The sequence below is a fragment of the Giraffa tippelskirchi genome, chromosome 3 (genome assembly GCF_054371585.1).
Source record: "Giraffa tippelskirchi isolate mGirTip1 chromosome 3, T2T-mGirTip1v1.2.pri, whole genome shotgun sequence".
Taxonomy (NCBI): Eukaryota; Metazoa; Chordata; class Mammalia; order Artiodactyla; family Giraffidae; genus Giraffa; species Giraffa tippelskirchi.
In genome coordinates, this window is record NC_137277.1 from 7,092,886 (window position 1) to 7,110,815 (window position 17,930).

General features: G+C 43.7%; 1 protein-coding gene and 1 long non-coding RNA gene across 5 annotated transcripts in view; one reads left to right on the forward strand and one right to left on the reverse strand.

Moving 5' to 3' along the window:
- The window catches only part of GRB2 (growth factor receptor bound protein 2), a 67,288-nt gene that overhangs the window by 19,121 nt on the left and 30,237 nt on the right, over positions 1-17,930 (reverse strand). The window lies entirely within an intron of this gene.
- On the forward strand, positions 10,709-12,875 carry LOC145540582 (uncharacterized). The gene is made up of 2 exons (XR_014078397.1): positions 10,709-11,832; positions 12,006-12,875. It is a non-coding gene; the product is annotated as an uncharacterized LOC145540582 (long non-coding RNA).

A 17,930-nucleotide genomic window follows, 5' to 3' on the forward strand; every position in this document is an offset into this window, starting at 1 on the left:
ATGTTCATATATGTAGGAGGATGAACAATTAAGACGACTAACCAAATTATTATCATAAGAATAATTATAAGAATAACCAAAACAAGATTATTTTTCTTTGAGAAATATTTCAGTACTCAACAACAACAACAACCACGATTGGCTACTCTTATCAACCTCTCCAGGTTTGGCTGTCATTAAGAAAGTTGCCCATGCCATTTTAACAAAACAGGAAGGTCGTTCACACTTATGTAACTATTACTCCACCCAGATGAATCTGGAGGCAGTGAAACCAAAATGCACAGGCAGTACCCCAAAATAAACTATATACCAAAGGGGTACCAAGAGTTTCCATTCAAAGTAACTGTCTTCTGTATCTGGCGACTTGCAGAAGACCTATTACTTTGGTATAGCTGACTGCTCAACAGAAGAATGCAATGCTCTCAAGAGTGTCAGGATTTCAACTGCGGGGGTTTGGGGCAATTGGTAAGGGTGGAGCATGGTGGACAGACAAAGATCAATATGAGGGAGTTGCAAGAGAGAAAATGCTGTGCATTTGAAAAACTCAACGATCCTGCCATAGCCTGCCAGGAATGAGATTGCTAAGCCCTGAGCCAGGTGAACTGACAACACAATGGCCACCCTTCCCTCCCCACGGAGCTTGGAGTCTGGTGAAACGCCTGTGGCAACCCCATGGGGGGATGCCAGGAGAGGGGGGATTTACGGGTTCTACAGCAAAGATTGATTCAACAGAAAACGTCTGAGTTCCAAACATCAAAGGGAAAGACCTAAGTCCAGTTTAGGGGTTACAGGAAAACTTCCTGGGTGAAGTGTGTTTAGTCACTCAGTTGTGTCCGACTCTTGGTGACCCCACGGACTGTACTCCACCAGGTTCCTCTGTCCATGCAATTCTCCAGGCAAGGATACTGCAGTGGGTTGCTATGCTCTCCTCCAGGGGATCTTCCTAAGCCAGGGATTGAACCCAGGTCTCCCACATTGTGGGCAGCTTCTTTACCATCTGAATCACCAGGGAAGCCCAGTTGAAGTGTGAGGAAGGTTACATTCCCCCAGCCCCAACCTCAGGTTACACTCTTTGCATCTTTAGTTCTGCTCAGCTTGCACAGAACTTTGAATGGAAGGAACATGGCAGACTTCCCAACTTGCTATCAGGCAAATAGAGGGGTGAATGGTTCCCTTGGTCCACTTGGCAGCCACTGACTAACAGACTGGTTAAGCTTCCCTAAGTTAGTAAAACCTTTACTAATGGTATCAAAACTCCTAATCGGAAATAACCAAAATAATCACAAAACTTCCTGGCTGAAGATCCCTGGGTTGGGAAGATCCCCTAGAGAAGGGAATGGCTACCCACTCCAGTATTCTTGCCTGGAGAATTCCATGGACAGAAGTGTCTGGCGGGCAACAGTCCATGAGGTTGCAAAGAGTCTGACACGACTAATACACACACATAGCTAACTCTTCAATGATATATATTTAGCTACTGTCCTTGTTCATTAATGGAAGGCTTTCAACTTTAGGCTAAATCCTACAACCCTCTCCACAAAAAACACCAAACAAAATAAAACAACCAAAGCCTCTCAAGCCAGGGGAACAGCAGTCAGCTGTTCTCTAACGACAGGCAAACCTGCTCTGGTCCATCAGCTCTACGCTCTAGGATCTCACTCACTTCCTGTTGCTTCAGCAAAAAAAAGCAGGAGTTCCCAAAAAAGTCCTCTGCTGCCCCAAATTAATGACAACAGAGTTTATTAAGTTTTACTCAGGCCTTACTGATCCAAGATGTGAACTAAATAGGGTCTACTGATTTATAGTCATTGTGGGACCCAAGATCCACCCCACAGAATCTAATAGAAAAAAAGGCATCAGTCACTGAGCTTAATCACTGGCAACTGCATGTGAATCTATGACTCTGAAAATCTCAAGGTCAGGGGTCTTACATCTAGGGTGCTGCTATTCTGAACCAAAAAAACCTACTTCCAAAAGCATTTTCCACTTCTGAAGCAGCTAATCCGGCTCCATGGCAGGAGAGTCTGTAATCCCATGAGAGACAGAGGGACCAGGCTAGCATGTTAAGTCCCCACCCCACTGCCAGGGTGGAGGTGATGGAGGCAATTAGACAGGTAAGCACACAAACTAAACTGAAAATGTGGACTCGTGCTGTGTTAAGTGGAGGATCAGGGAGCAGAAAAGACAGGGACCTCCTTTAATCTGGGAGGGAGGGGGAATGCGGTCAGAGAGTAATATTTGAGGGGACGCCCAAAGGACTGCGTATGAGTAGTCCAGGCAGAAAGCTCCAGTGAGAAAATCAGGGAGTTCAAAGTGATCAGAAGTCACTGAAGAGTGACAGTCAGGTCTGCCTTTTTCAAACAGTCCAGTGTGAGAATGAAGTGGAGGGCAGACCAGGTGAGAGCAACTATAGCTGCCAGCTGAAAGATGCCAGCACTGGGACTGCAGTGGGACGGTGCGGTGGAGGGAAGGAGACAGATTCGAGATACCTACAGAGGTGGAATCAAAAGAGCTCGGTGGGTAGATGGGACTCAGTGGCCTCTATCTTGGCCATCGATTCTTTTTTTTTTCTTTCTGTAAAGCACTTTAGAAAAACAGCTATACAGATAGAGCTGCTGGCAAATTTCCTTCTTTTAAAGCCCTCATAAGTAAAGAGCCTAATTGCAAAAGGTAGACAGTACTCCTGAGCCTCTCCAGGTCCAGTGGACGCTCTCCTTCACCCTTCTGTGCCCTCCATCCGTACGGACCTTCCACAGGCTCTCTGGTTCCCCAATGGGGAGGCCCACAGAAGGCGGCTTCCTGTCTGGGGATTCTGTGGACGGTCTCAGCCCTCCTGACTCAGGCACCTCCTCCTCCGGGTTCTGGCAGCGCCTCCCGCTTCCTCTGCTCTGCTGTCTTCCTTCTACAAGCCTCAGACGGTAACCCGGTTTCTAGCTCTGGGCACTGCACCATCCCCTGCGGTTTCGAGAGAAACCCTGCCCACGCCTTTCTTGTGAACAGTCTCGTCAATCGAATCTCCTCAGGGTAGCCAAGTTAGGTGTGTCATGTGTTCCCTACCAGGACCCCGGCTGAGATTCCCCTCAAATCAGTTTTATTCACCCTTTGGAACTGATTAAGGAGATATTCCATCATATACAGTGACAGTTACAGGGCAAACAGATCACAGAAAGTATTCCAAATCCTACTAACTACTTGGGAGAAGAAAACTTAAAAGACTCTTCAGGTCCACCACTCTTAAGCCGCTGAATAATTCTGTCTACTATTAAAACAGTTACAGGGAATGAAGAAAGGTGATCCAGGAATGAAGACCAGGATCTGTAACCCGGTCAATGCTAGGCGGTCCTGATGAGTTAGCTGCAGCTGCTGTCCTCTCTGAATTGCACTTTGGTTAATGTTTGAGTGTGTACTACACTGAAAGGTCTGTGCTAGGAAGCAGCAATGGGATCTGGGGAGTGGGGGGAAGAAAGACACAGTCCCTACCTTTGGACGTGTTTACAGCTAAGGGAGCTATGTATGTAAATAATAAGGGAATAAGTAGAGAGTGGGATAAGGGAAATGGCTGATTTTGAGCTGACTATGGAATTCACAGCTACATGTCTCCAAATGAGCTGCCTGGCTGATGTAGAGAAGTTCAGTTCATGTCTGGAGGAACTAGAAAAGGGCAACTTTAAGCAGTCCAGGAGCAGAGCAAGAACCTAAAGGCTGAGCAACTCAGAGCAGGTGAGAAGGTGGTAACCACGGCCACCGTCCCTTTGATATTTTAATCGGGGTTCAAAAAAGGAGGGAGTTGCTGTTAAGTCACACTTTACTTGCTGTCCTCTCTCTACCAGGCTACAAACTGCCCTCCTGCGAAGTGGCGCGGTCACATGTTTCAGCGACAGACGCACTGTGGATGGCTGGATGTGGCTCAGTGGGGTGGAGGTGCCTCTCAGAGGTGATCTCCAGGCAACGCCACTCCACTGCCCCTCCTCGCTGTCTCCGCCACTCCCCTCAAGTGCCACCAGGAAGGCTGAGGAGTCTTACAGCCCAGAAACCTTCAAGGATGGGGTATCACGTGGGCCTGCCTGGGGTAACTAGATCAAGGGGTCTATTCCAGTCTTCTATCACTCACAGAGATTTGACAGACTACCCCCTTCCTCTACTTTTTGGATGACTGTATTGGCAAAGATGAAAACAAGTTAATATTCAGTGATGATAACTGGTTGTTCCTGGTGGGAGTATGAAAAGGTGTATGGTTTCACTAAAAGAATTTAGCCTTAAATATCAAAGATCGGAATTTTCATACCTATTAATCCAGTAAAGCCCAGCCATTCTTAGCACTCTATTCTAATCAAATAATCAAGATGTACTATATTAAGATTCAGGGAACAGACAATTATGAGTGTTCATTTTGAGTCAGCGTCTGTGCTCAGTCCTGGGGATACCACAATACGGAAATGATCCTTACTTACAAGGAGCTACATCAGGGAAGGGAAGGCATCATAGGTTTTGATGGAAAGTTCAGAGTGCTCTGGATGTGAGCACACCTTGGGGAGACCTAATTGAATCATGCATAGAGGTGGCCAGGAAAGCTCACCTGGGCAGTAACATTTCAACCAGAAACCCTAAGTACAAGTAGGTCTTAGCCAGGTTCAGGGGTGGGAATGGAGGACACGAGTGAGACAGACAAGAAATCTTCCAAGCAGAGGAAAGAGCACACGCAGAGGCTCTTGGGTGGGAAGGGGTTTAGCATGGTCTGGAATGGAAATAACAGATCCAAAGGAGTTTTGTGAAAAGTAGAGGCTTGGAGGCTAAGAGAGAAAGTTCAGTTCAGTCGCTCAGTCGTGTCCGACTCCTTGCGAACCCATGAAAGGGAACCGGGTAAACTGCAGGGCTCTAAAGAGTAGAGTAAGGATCTTGGGAGACCAGGGACTGAACCTGCTCTTGAGTATGATGATTCTGGTTTCTGTGTGGCACAGAGATCTGGGAGGGATGCAAAACGGCAGCAGGAAGACCACTTAACTAAGGGGCTATTTCAGTAAGCCAGGCCGGAAGAGATGGACATTTTGACTAGGGTGGGGGGATTCTGATTGCCTTGAGAAGACTCTAAGATGAACACTAAGAAACCCATACGCATTATTTTCACACTGTTAAATTTACCCCTCCACCCTGTTTGCAGGAACAGGGAACATAGTACAGTAAAAAGTGAGATCAAATTTCAAGTCATATCACTAGCTTCTCAAGGCCACATAATCTAAAACTTAAAAGTTTATTTTTCACCATAAATAAAATGAAATGTATAAAAGGGATAATCCCTCAGTTGTGCTGAGGTGATGTTTTGATAGCTATTAATAAAACGTCTACACAAAACTGACATAACTTTTTCAAACAACCAATTCAAATACTATAATGTGCAAACTGTAGACTCTATGAAAATACTCAATTTGAACTAGTATACCCTAACATATGCTTACTCACATATTAAACTTTCTCTACTTCCAAAAGTGACCCCAAATACAGACACTTTCATTAAGAAAACAGACATGAGAATTCAGGATATGACAACTTTTTCTAGGTACCTCTCTAACGGAATTAGAGACAAATATAGCTGTTGTTGACAGACAGGCTGAACTAACCACCCCTCCTTTTACCGACAGAAGGGAGACTTGTCTTGTAATTAACCAGCTCTCACAGCCTCCTTCAGGCAGCTGCATGGCTCAGAAGGCAGGAGGGAGGCCTGGTTGGGGGGGGAGGGTGGTGGGGCAGGGGCAGCCAGAGCACAGCCAGGCAACTCTGTTCTCAGCCTACACCATCAAAGGCAGACAAGCCCCGCCCTGCTCCGCCTATTAGTTTTATCTGAGCACCTACACACTGTTTCATGTAGAAAATCAGCACTTTCGTCCCACAGAAACGTCACAACCTGCAGAGAACAGAGGGACTAAGAGGACTAAATAATAGGATGTATTAATGCTAACAACGGGCTTGTCAGGCCCTCAATTCCAGATTACAAGAACGACTTCCTGATTTTAGGCAGTATTTAAAGTGGGAAACTAGTGTGCCATCCACAGTTCTGGGTCAATACAGGACTAACAGAACAATGTCGGTGCTGCCTGGAAATTCAAGGGGAAACCAAGCATATGGCGTTCCTCTCTTGCCCACAACAACAAGGAGCTTTCCAAACCATAAAAATGAGCAGCCATACGATGATCAACTCAGATATGACTGCTGTTGGGCACTACAGAATGATTATTACTGAGCCTTTCTAACCTCTTGACCCCTCCTCGTGAGGTCAAAGGCTATGAATGGCTATGCATAACAGATCCATAATGACTCAACTATTGAATCTGAATTGACCAGAACCAAAATGGCCAGTTTTCTACAGGTGAATTCTCACTGTTGAAGTCACAGTTCGCAACCCTGGGAGATACAGTGAGGCTGGTTTTAAAATCTGTACTCCCTTTACTGGATGGCCTCTGTTTTCCCTAGAGTTCTAATGGATTTATCACAATTTTTCTGGCTTCTATATATTTTTAAATTATTACAACTTTTCAAGGATGGTATGTGTAAGAAAATGTCTGGAATACTCATTTCCCTCTTTAGTCTATCACTCTGGGCTTTTCCTCTGATACTTTCTTTGGTTGGACGTGTGGATTACTGGACTTCAAGGCTTCCTCATTCTTGGTTTTTATGGTAGGGCACCAGTAACACACACCCCAAGAAAGGGTGTTGGGGAAGCAAATGATTTCAGTCCTGGCATGTCTGAAATTGCCTTGATTCGTCACTTGTAACTGAATGCTGGTTCAGTGAGGTGTAGAATTCAGCAGAATTCTAGGCTGAACAGCATTTCTTTTAGAATTATGAAGCCACTGTTTTCTGGTATTTGGAGTTGTTCATCCAAAGTTTACTGGCAATCTGATTATCATTTCTTCACAGAGACTTGTTTCTTTATTCTTTAGATGCTTTTAGAACCTAGTCTTTCTCCTGGACATTTTGAAATTTAACAATAACCTATCTGAGGGTGGATTTGTCCCTCCTCCTCCAAAAATCCACATCCATCACCTTGGAGAAGTTACCTTCTTTCTTCTTTTTTTAAAAACAATCTGCTAGTGTCTTTCCTTTGCATTGTTCTCCTTCTGAGACTTTAAACATGAGTTAATTATTTGACTTCATGAAAGACCTCCAGCAGGCTCGCACAGCATTTCCTGAGTCCATTCACACCCTCCCAGATGACTATTTCATTTTCTCCTTGAGCCTCAACAGCTCCTCCAGTATCTTTCCCAGCAGATGATCTTTCTTTCTATTTCACCAAAAATACAGAAGCAAATAGAAGAGATCCTTTAAAGCTCCCACCACCTATGTACAACCACTTGTACCTGTAATCCTTACCTTCTGCCTTCTATTTCTATTGTCCATGCTCCTAACCACATAAAATTCTACTTCTGGGCTGGACCCTACATTTTTGCTCAAGGACATTAGTGCAGTAATTTTCCCTTCTTTCTTGCGCATCATCAATTTTTTTTGTCTCTGCTGGATCTTTTCTATCAGTAAATAAAAACGCTATTATTTCCCCAACTCTCAGACTGGGATGAAAACAGACCTCTTTTGATTCTACAGCAAAACTCCCTGGAACAGCTGTTCACATCCCCTGTCTCCAGTTTCTTTCCTCCTGTTCTCTCTCCCATTCCCAACATTTTATTATGAAAGCTTTCAAACACAGAGCAAAGTTTAAGGAGTTTTACAACCACCACACATTTACCCACCACCTAAATTATGCCATTAACAATATGTGCTTTATCACATATCTATACAATCTCCCATTATCCATTTTTTAAAATGTAACAAAGTTACCATCATCAGCATTCTCCAAATACATATTATTAGCTATTAGTTAAATGTTAGTTTGCAATGTCTTATTTTTTTTAAATTTTATTTACTGATCTATTTTTGGCTGTCCTGGGTCTCTGTTGCTGCACAGGCTCTAGGAGGCTCAGGCTTCAGTAGTTGCAGCACGTGGGCTTAGCAGGTGTGGCTCCCGGGCTTAGTTGCTCCTCTGCATGTGGGATCCTCCCAGACCAGGGATCGAACTTGTCTCCTGTCTTGGCAGGTGGATTCTTTAGCACTGAGTCACCAGGGAAGCCCTATTTTATTTTTTTAATGTATCTCAAAATTGCAGACATTAGTACTCTTTCTCCTAAGTACTTCTGCATACATATTATTAACTATAGTTAAATATTAGTTTGCAGTGCTTTCTTTTGGTGTAGATTTACACAGACACTGCCACCCCCTAGCAAGGCTCCCCATGCCCCACTCCCCACCCTGACTCACCTTCTCTGAACCCACTCCCGGTATGTTTCTGCTCTCTCTCCACTGCAACTACTCAGAGGTCACCAGTGATCATGATGGCCTGTTACTGAATCCAAAGGTCAGTGCCCAGCCCCCATCTGACCTGGCCCATCAGAAGCCACAACAGAGTGGTCACTTACTCTGCAGTGAACACTTGCTTGGCTTCTATGATACAACACAACCTAGGTTTTCTTCCTATTGAACTAGCTGCTCTTCTTTGGTCTCCGTTGCTAGTTTCTTTTTATCTCATAAACTGTTAAAGGGCCCCAAGGGCTCCATCCCAGAACCTATTTTCTTCTCTACCAACACTCATTCTCTTAATTTTCTCATGTAGTCAGATGGCTTTTATATGCCCTAAGTCAATCCCTTCTCTCCACTTCCACAGCTAGAACTCTGGTCCAAGCTGCCAATAGCTCTTCCCCGGATAATTACATTGTATCTGCACAACTGGTCTCACTGCTTTCACTTTATCCCCTTCAGAATGTTCTCTATTCTGCAAACCAGAATAACATTATTAAAATGTAAGCCAGACCTGTCACAGCCAAGAGTTGGCGAAGCAAATGTGACAACTAAGTGTACTGTAGCATCCTGAAACAGAAAAAGGACACTAGGGAAAAGGTAAGGAAATCTGGATAAAGTACCAACTTTAGTTAATAACAATGTGATTGTAAAAAAAAAAAAAAAATTTTGTTGGAAAAAAATTACTAATGCAAGATGCTAAAAACAGCGAAAATTTGGTGTGGGGCATACTTGAACACTTTGTACAAGTTTTCTGTAAATCTAAAACTGTTCTGAAAAGTAAAGCCTATTAAAAAAAAAGCTAGACTGTCGATCTGCTTAAAGTCCTTCAAAGGTTTCTCATTTCTCTAACACTCAGTGCTCCTCCATTGTGTGTTCACATTTAGAACTGAGGCAACACAAAAGCAGTCTAGAGACTTCCCCGGTGGTCCAGTGGCTAAGACTCCACACTCCCAGTGCAGGGGGCCCGGGGTTCCACCCCGGCCAAGGAACTAGATCCGACATGTTGCAACTGAGAGCTTGCGTGTCACAACTAAAGACCCTGCACACCTCCACTAAAAGATTCCGCATGCCACAGGGAAGACTGAAGATCCCAAGTGTTGAGGGCTGCAACTACGACCCAACGCAGCCAAATAAATATTTAAAAAACAAGAGCAGCCTAGGAACTCTATTGGAAGTGGGTAAGGCTTGACAGAGACTTTGCTTTATTTAGAGTAAACAGAGCTCTAGATGCAGGTAACTGTAGAACAAGTACCAGAACACTATTTCCAACGCCACAAAGTTTTTCTGAGATAATTTAATGCAGAAGTACTATTGTCTATTATTCTCAACGACAGTTCTACCTTTGTCGGCAACAAATTCTCTCATCATATCGTGACCTCTCTTTGTTGACTGTTCTTTGTATTGTGTAACACAGTAAACACTCAACAAACACTGGAAGGCAGTGGGGAATGAGTATGTTCACAGATGACCTACGAGAGGCTATAGTGTAACTTAAATTGGGATTAAAAACCACCACCATCACCACCAACAGCAGCAGCAAATCACCTATAATGGAGAAAAAGGTTAATAAAATGCATTATGTCTTTAAAACTCTAAACAAATGTTAAATATAAGGATTTAAAAAAAAAAACAATTAAGGTAAAATGCAATTTGCTATCAATTCATCTTAGCAGGCCTAATGGTCTCATTTTTACTTTCAATATTTACTTACCTACAAGAGCTATTTTTCTTACTCTGTACTTAACTGTGTGGACAATGAACCTTCTAACTAACATAAGTGAAAAGACAGAGATGATCAATTCCTTTGGCTAATATGGCACAGCTTATCAATCGTTTGGCCAAAGCCCACAGCATTTCCTGCCTGGCAGGAGGCAGTACAGCACTGAACACCGAAGCCTCCCACTACTTGCTCCCCCAACTCTCCAGTCCTCCTGCCATTTCCTTTCTTGAACTCCAAATGCCAACAATACTACTGCTACTGCAAGCTGCTTCCCAACTGCCAAGCTGTTTGATGATTTTCAGACTCGGCGTATGTGTTTCCTCTGGGTAAGATGGCAAAGTCAAGATTTAAGGATCACTTTCTGTCTGCAATCATGGATCTCTGTATTATTACCACAGCTCTATCATCATACCAGCTTCAATATATTGTGACTACTTGTCCTTTCTACGAGACTAAGCTATCTGAGGGCAGGTGCCTCATCTGTTCACTCTGGTGTCCTCAAGGGCATGTCTTGCAAGAAAACTCTTCGTTGGTGAAACAGTATGTCCCCAAAATATTTTAGATCTTCCTTAAAAGAAATGATAAGCTATCTCCCAAATGCAAATGAGGAAATGTGATTATTACATAATCAATTTTTATGCCTGGTTTTCTTTTTGTTCATGATAAGCAAATACTTCAGTAGCTTAAATCTCAAAAATATGGTTTCAACCAATTTCAAGCACTAGTGTGTGTGTGTTTGTGTGTCTCTCTCGCTTTCTCTCTCACCCACCTACACACATACACACACACTCACATCTTAGACAATTCTGGACAACATGGGCCAGTTTTACGTGTTTGGAACAATTCCTGGTAATTTTAAGTCCTTCACACATAAAAATCAAAGGACCAGATGGGATTTTAGGAGATTTTCCAATCCATTTTCCTATTATAAAACCTAGTAAGTAAATGAAGTCACCAACATGGGCAAGATAATTATCCTATTTTAGAAGGCTTCTACAGAACTATCCTTAAGAATTTACCCAAATGTAATCCCTACCCATGCAATTTAGGTCAAACTCAGCGTTAGCTCACACAGGAAAACAAAACACCATCATTTCCATGTGTGTGTGCAGAGCAAGGAGCGACATGACACCATCATTCCCGTGTGTGTGTGCAGAGCAAGGAGCGACATGACACCATCATACCCGTGTGTGTGTGCAGAGCCAGGAGCGACAGGACACCATCATTCCCGTGTGTGTGTGCAGAGCCAGGAGCGACAGGACACCATCATTCCCGTGTGTGTGTGCAGAGCCAGGAGCGACAGGACACCATCATTCCCGTGTGTGTGTGCAGAGCCAGGAGCGACAGGACACCATCATTCCCGTGTGTGTGTGCAGAGCCAGGAGCGACAGGACACCATCATTCCCGTGTGTGTGTGCAGAGCCAGGAGCGACAGGACACCATCATTCCCGTGTGTGTGTGCAGAGCAAGGAGCGACACGACACCATCATTCCCGTGTGTGTGTGCAGAGCAAGGAGCGACACGACACCATCATTCCCGTGTGTGTGTGCAGAGCCAGGAGCGACAGGACACCATCATTCCCGTGTGTGTGCAGAGCCAGGAGCGACAGGACACCATCATTCCCGTGTGTGTGTGCAGAGCCAGGAGCGACAGGACACCATCATTCCCGTGTGTGTGTGCAGAGCCAGGAGCGACAGGACACCATCATTCCCGTGTGTGTGTGCAGAGCAAGGAGCGACAGGACACCATCATTCCCGTGTGTGTGTGCAGTAAGGAGTGACAGGACACCATCATTCCCATGTGTGTGTACAGAGCCAGGAGCGACAGGACACCATCATTCCCGTGTGTGTGTGCAGAGCAAGGAGCGACACGACACCATCATTCCCGTGTGTGTGTGCAGTAAGGAGCGACATGACACCATCATTCCCGTGTGTGTGTGCAGAGCAAGGAGCGACATGACACCATCATTCCCGTGTGTGTGTGCAGTAAGGAGCGACATGACACCATCATTCCCGTGTGTGTGTGCAGAGCAAGGAGCAACATGACACCATCATTCCCGTGTGTGTGTGCAGAGCCAGGAGCGACAGGACACCACCATTCCCGTGTGTGTGTGCAGAGCCAGGAGCGACAGGACACCATCATTCCCGTGTGTGTGTGCAGAGCCAGGAGCGACAGGACACCACCATTCCCGTGTGTGTGTGCAGAGCCAGGAGCGACAGGACACAGAGGAAAGGGCAGTGGAGTGAAAAGAACACTGAGGACCAGTGGAGTCCGTGCCGCCCCTGCCGCTAACCTTGCTCCGGTGCCTTGGCCTGTCTGGGCCTCATAAAACCCCCCATAAAGTAAGAATGCTGGGCTGGAATGGTTCTTTTTTAAAGTAATACCTTAAAAAGGCACAATGCACTTATTGTGCACCTGCTGTATGACCTTTTATGTATATTAAGGACAACCTTTCCCAGAGAGAGCATTTTTACAGATGACTGCACAGTTAATAAAAAGTGAAACTGTAATTCAATTCAAATTCAGGTCTGCTTGTTCTAAACGACATTGTGCTAATCTGCCTCCTGGGAAAGGGAAGAAGAAGGGAAAAGAAAGGAAGGACAGGAACTACAGGCTGGCAAAGATGCAAATAAGTGTTTTTCCTGCAGGCAGCGTAAGGACAGAAAAATAGGTCAAGACAAACCATTATGGCATGAGCAGGGACAGGGCAACTAAGAAAAATGGGTCCCAACACTTGGCTCTTTAAAACTGTCATCACAAATGCCAACTGCTTAATCTACCAGGATATACCGTCCTACCATTTCTTGTGTGTGTGTGTTTGTGTGTGAGTGTCGTTCAGTCGTGCCCGACTCGTTGCAACCCCGCGGATTGTGGCCCGCCAGCCTCCTCTGTCCACGGAATTCTCCAGGCAAGAATACTGGAGTGGGTTGCCATTCTCTTCTCCAGAGGATCTTCCCAACCCAGGGATCAAACCCAGTCTTTTGCTTTGCAGGCAGGTTTTTTTTATTACCATCTGAGCCACTAGGGAAGACATGTCTCTTATATCTACCTGCAAAATACCAGACATCCTGAATGAAGGTATGAGGGAAATACGGAAGAGTCTGAGGAACCAACCTAAAATCCATGGTTTGGGGAGGGGTGAGGAGCAGGTATGCAGGACAACACTCCTCAAATTAGGGGGGAAGCCTCCCAATTTAATAGGTTTTAATATCTCTGAAAACATGACTCCAGGAGCAAAATATATTACGTCCATTACGTACCTGTTACCAACTAAGCAACTCCACTCATACAGACTATTAAACTAATACCGTAAATTGTAATATTGCAAATATCACAGGATTCATGTCTTCCCACATCTAGTACTTTTCTCAGCTTATTTTTAGTTTAAACCAAAGTTCCCCAGTGAAATGTATAAATATATTTTTCAAGCATTATTGTATTTCCTGGTGTCAGAAGCACACCTTTTTTTCTTTTTCTTTGCTCACAGTGCTAGTAATACCCATAAGCATTCCCAAAGCACCTCCGATTGGCAACAGAGCTAATCGCCCTGAGGTCAGTTTACAGAGGAGAACAATACAGAAGGTGCACTGGCATCCTCAGAGCGTTGGGCTCAGGGCGCAGCAGGTACCAGAGTAAAAATGCCCACCATGTCTCAGCCTCACAATTAAAAAATCACCCCCTCCAGACACATGAAAATTTGATTCACAGATACATGAATATCAATTTCTGTACTGTATCCATAAAAAGAATAAGGTTTTTTTCACCCTCCAACCACTAAATTTCTCCCGTTGAGGGGAGTGGAGAAATCACCCCTGTTGAGAATATAAGACCCAGCTCATTTACTCGACTAAACTACTCAGAACACACACAAGTCAGGAAGTACTAATAATCTGGGAGCCAGCAAATATTTTTTAATATATTAATTTTTACCAATAAGCAATAGATAACATGTTGAATAACTGTCACTTTATTCTTGTTCTCAGTATTTTAAATGGCTGGATATAGGACAAGAAAAACAGAAACAGAAGTTCTCTTTGGTAAAGTTTATCCCACCCGCCCCACTAGGTGCATGGGCTTTGTCTTGTCTTTAAAAATTCTAGAACTATATACTCTCCCACCCACACGATCATGCTTTTGTGTTCAAAATTCAGCCAGCTTGCCTCAGCTCCTGTGTGGGCACCTAAGTACAATGCTGTGTGGGCCAATCTTCAAAAGGGCAGAACAGCCCCCCACCTCCAGCCAGAATCACCCAATTACTAATCTGAAAAACAATGACAACCAAATAAAGTACTCCAGTTAAAAGTGAAAGGCTTTCTCTGTTGGGGAGTAGAGGAAGAAAAGTCAGTCTAGAAGATTAAAAAAAAAAAAAATTTACAATTGTGAGGTGGGTGACTGAAAGAAACAAGTGAAAATAAAGGTGCTGAATGGAGAGTTTATTCTGATGCCATACTTGTCACAAAGGCTATGTGTCTGCTTTGGCAGGAAGGGAAATTCTTCTTCATTACACAGATCCCCTGGTTTCTAAAAAAGAGTCAAGAGACCCTTCCTCAAAGATTTTGAACACCCAAATTATCTTCTTCACGCCCTAATCCCTAACCACTAAGCAGTGGGTGCCAGGTCTTCCACTCCTGACCTCTAAAATCAGCCACAGGGGATCCTATCATTTCCACCCATAAAAGCACCTTTCGCTTTGAAGCTTTCTCTCTGGAAAACCTTTTCCACCTTGTAAAATTATGTGGATTATCTAGAGGGTAGTGATGGATCTACTCTTTGATCATTATTTTTCAGAAACCCAAAGTACAAATGCAAAGAATGTTAAATCTACAAAATGTTTTACTGAGTCTTTCTTGTGAAATCACAACTCTAAATTTTTGTTAAGCTTGTCGTAACAGCAAATCAGACAAAAAACACAAAGATGCAGCTTACCTGTGTACCAGAAAATCAATATAAAAACTATGAACCAAAAGGTCAACCTAAGATAGTCTTGGTGAACTCGACAATGGCTCGTTCCTGTCTCAGGGACAGCAGGAACGCCCCCATGGACAGCACTGATTACTGCTGGCACCTTGTCAAGTGTTCTCTTTCTGGTGTTGTGCTAAGGCTACATTTTCACTTTAGGAAAAACTCACCTCTCCACAAACTTCCACTACTGGCTATATTCTACTTCAGTTCAGTTGCTCATTTGTGTCCGACTCTTTGTGACCCCATAGACGGCAGCCCACCAGGCTCCTTCGTCCCTGGGATTCTCCAGGCAAGAATACTGGAGTGGGCTGCCATTTCCTTCTGCAGTGCATGAAAGTGAAAAGTGAAAGTGAAGTCGCTCAGTCGTGTCTGACTCTTCGCGACCCCATGGGCTGTAGCCTACCAGGTTCCTCCGTCCATGGGGTTTCCCAGGCAAGAGTACTGGAGTGGGGTGCCATTGCCTTCTCCGATTCTACTTAGATATATGCAAATCTCGCTAGCCCAAAAGAACCTCTTCAACAGCTAAATCTCTTTCCCTGGAGGTCTCTCAAGCACCTCAAACTTAACCACAACCAAATGGAACTCAAGATGTTTCAGAAGGTATTCATCTCCCATATTACCTTTCTCAGTTAACAGTACCCATCGCCGCGAAGTAGCCTTAGGCAGACTTCTTTCTTACTCATCCCTGAGTATAGTTCCTTCTACTGTATAAATACATGTCCTCTTCAATTAAAATGTCCATCATCTCCACAAAACCCTGACTTCCCTTTCTTTACCACTCTGCTACAATTTCTCTCTTAAAATGCAACTGATGTGCTTACCATGCAACTGTGCTTACCGTCCTTCAAAACTTCCAACCCTTGAAGAATCAAGTTCAGTACTTTTTAGTCTGGCATATGATCTCCCTAATGATACAGTTTCTGCCTAACTCTCCAACTACCTCTGTCAACTCCACGAAGATCTCACATTCTGCCTGTAGCCACCTACTGTCTGTCCCAGCTCACCTTCTGTGCCCTTCCCTCCGTGTTTGTTCACCTAGTCTTATTTCACTCTTCAAAACCCAACTGAAATGTCCACTCTGAAATCTATCATCACCACTCTCCTTGCAAACATCTCTACTAGTGAACAGAAACTGTACAACTAAAGAGTGTATGTGGCCATGTCCTTCACAAAGTAGTGCCTGGTTTTACAACATACCTGCAGAAGGTAAACACTTGATGCCTGTTTGGTAAATCACCTCTCCTCTAATAAATAACTAAAATAACACAACTTACATTTATTAAGAATTTATCAGATGCCAAAATTTACAACATATTAGGCCATTTCATCCTCACAACAACCAATAAGGTAGGTAGGTATTATTCCAGTTTATAAATGAGGAATCTAAGGTGTATTCAAACAGGCCAGAGAACTTGCCCAGGAGCTACAGCTTTAATGGAGGAGATGGGACTGGAACTCAGGTCTGATCGATTCCAGAGTCCATGCTTGTAACCTCTGTGCTTAATTCTCACTATGCTTTACACTGTCCTTAACAGGCCTCCCAAAGAGTTGTCCATACTATTTTGTCCAAAACTTTAAGAATCAATTATCTAACTAGGTTTCTATTAGGGTGTTTTACTTTCTGCAGCTAAGGGAATAGAATTATTCTGGATTAAGAATGCTATGGACAATGAGCTCAGAATAATATGATTACTCTAAACTGTCTCACATACAAGTATCTGGCACCCAACCTAAATTCAGTCAACCAAAAAAGTTTTTTGAAGTCCATGTAGGAAAAAGAAAACTAACAACTACTTATTTCCTCAGGTCAATCTTCCAACAGAATAACTCCTCCCATTTTTTTGGAAGGCAGGGCAATCTGCAAATACCAAGATTCCTTTTATTTAGGAGTTTTGAGCCATATACCCAAATTCGTAATTGCAGTCTATGAAGAAAAAGTCAAGATCAAACTAATCTTGTTAAGCCCCTCCTCCTCTGCTCCTGGCCATCTTTATTTTTAGGACATTCGCTGGCAGTTGTAGTATCAAATGATGGCGATACTGAGAATATGTGAGCTTCACAAGCTGGCAGGTGTCGGATGGCGATCCTGCAGCAGCTCCATCAGCAGCCCACCCAGACGCTTGTGTTTAAACTGGGAAAAAGTTCACGGAGTGGGCAGAAGCCAGTGGCTCATCTTACACCAGATCCCCTACTTTCAGCTGTCTCAAAAAAAACAAAACCCCAAACTCTCTAAATTAGAATCATTTCAATCTTCCCAGACAGAATCTTGTATCAAAGCAATTCTAAATCCTACTTTAATAACTTCTACTTTGTTGTAACGGTACAGGAAATTCAGCTGTCCTTTTACTCAAAGGAAATCAGTGTGCATTTTAAACAGAAGCTGAACACAGTAAAACTTGAAGGGGACAAACATCAGGGACGGACTCTTCTGGCATGATGTTACCTTCACAACTGAGCTAGGAGTGACTGGCTGGTTTCATCTGAAAGAAACATCTGGTACCATCTATACTAAGGTGGAAAAGCTCAAATCAAACTATAATGGAAAGGTGGGGGACAGAAAATGATGAGCAAAAGAAAAAAAAAAAAGGCATCATCAGTACCTTTAGTGTTTTTAAAAGATAGAACAGAAGACTTTAAGTGGGAACAGTTAATAAGCAGCGGGTACCAAGAGATTGCTCAACTGCACCCAAAAGATGAATAAAACCACCCAAGGACTGGATCTCATTCGATATGCCAAAACCAAAACCAATCAACCTCCCAAGTCTCCCCACTATCCAACTCACTGAGTCTATGAACTACCATTTTCACAATTAATTCTTCTTTCCCTTCATATTTAAGTCGTACCGAATATTAAATTGTATTCTTCTTTAAAACGCCTCTAAATATAATAAGGATGGTCACCTAA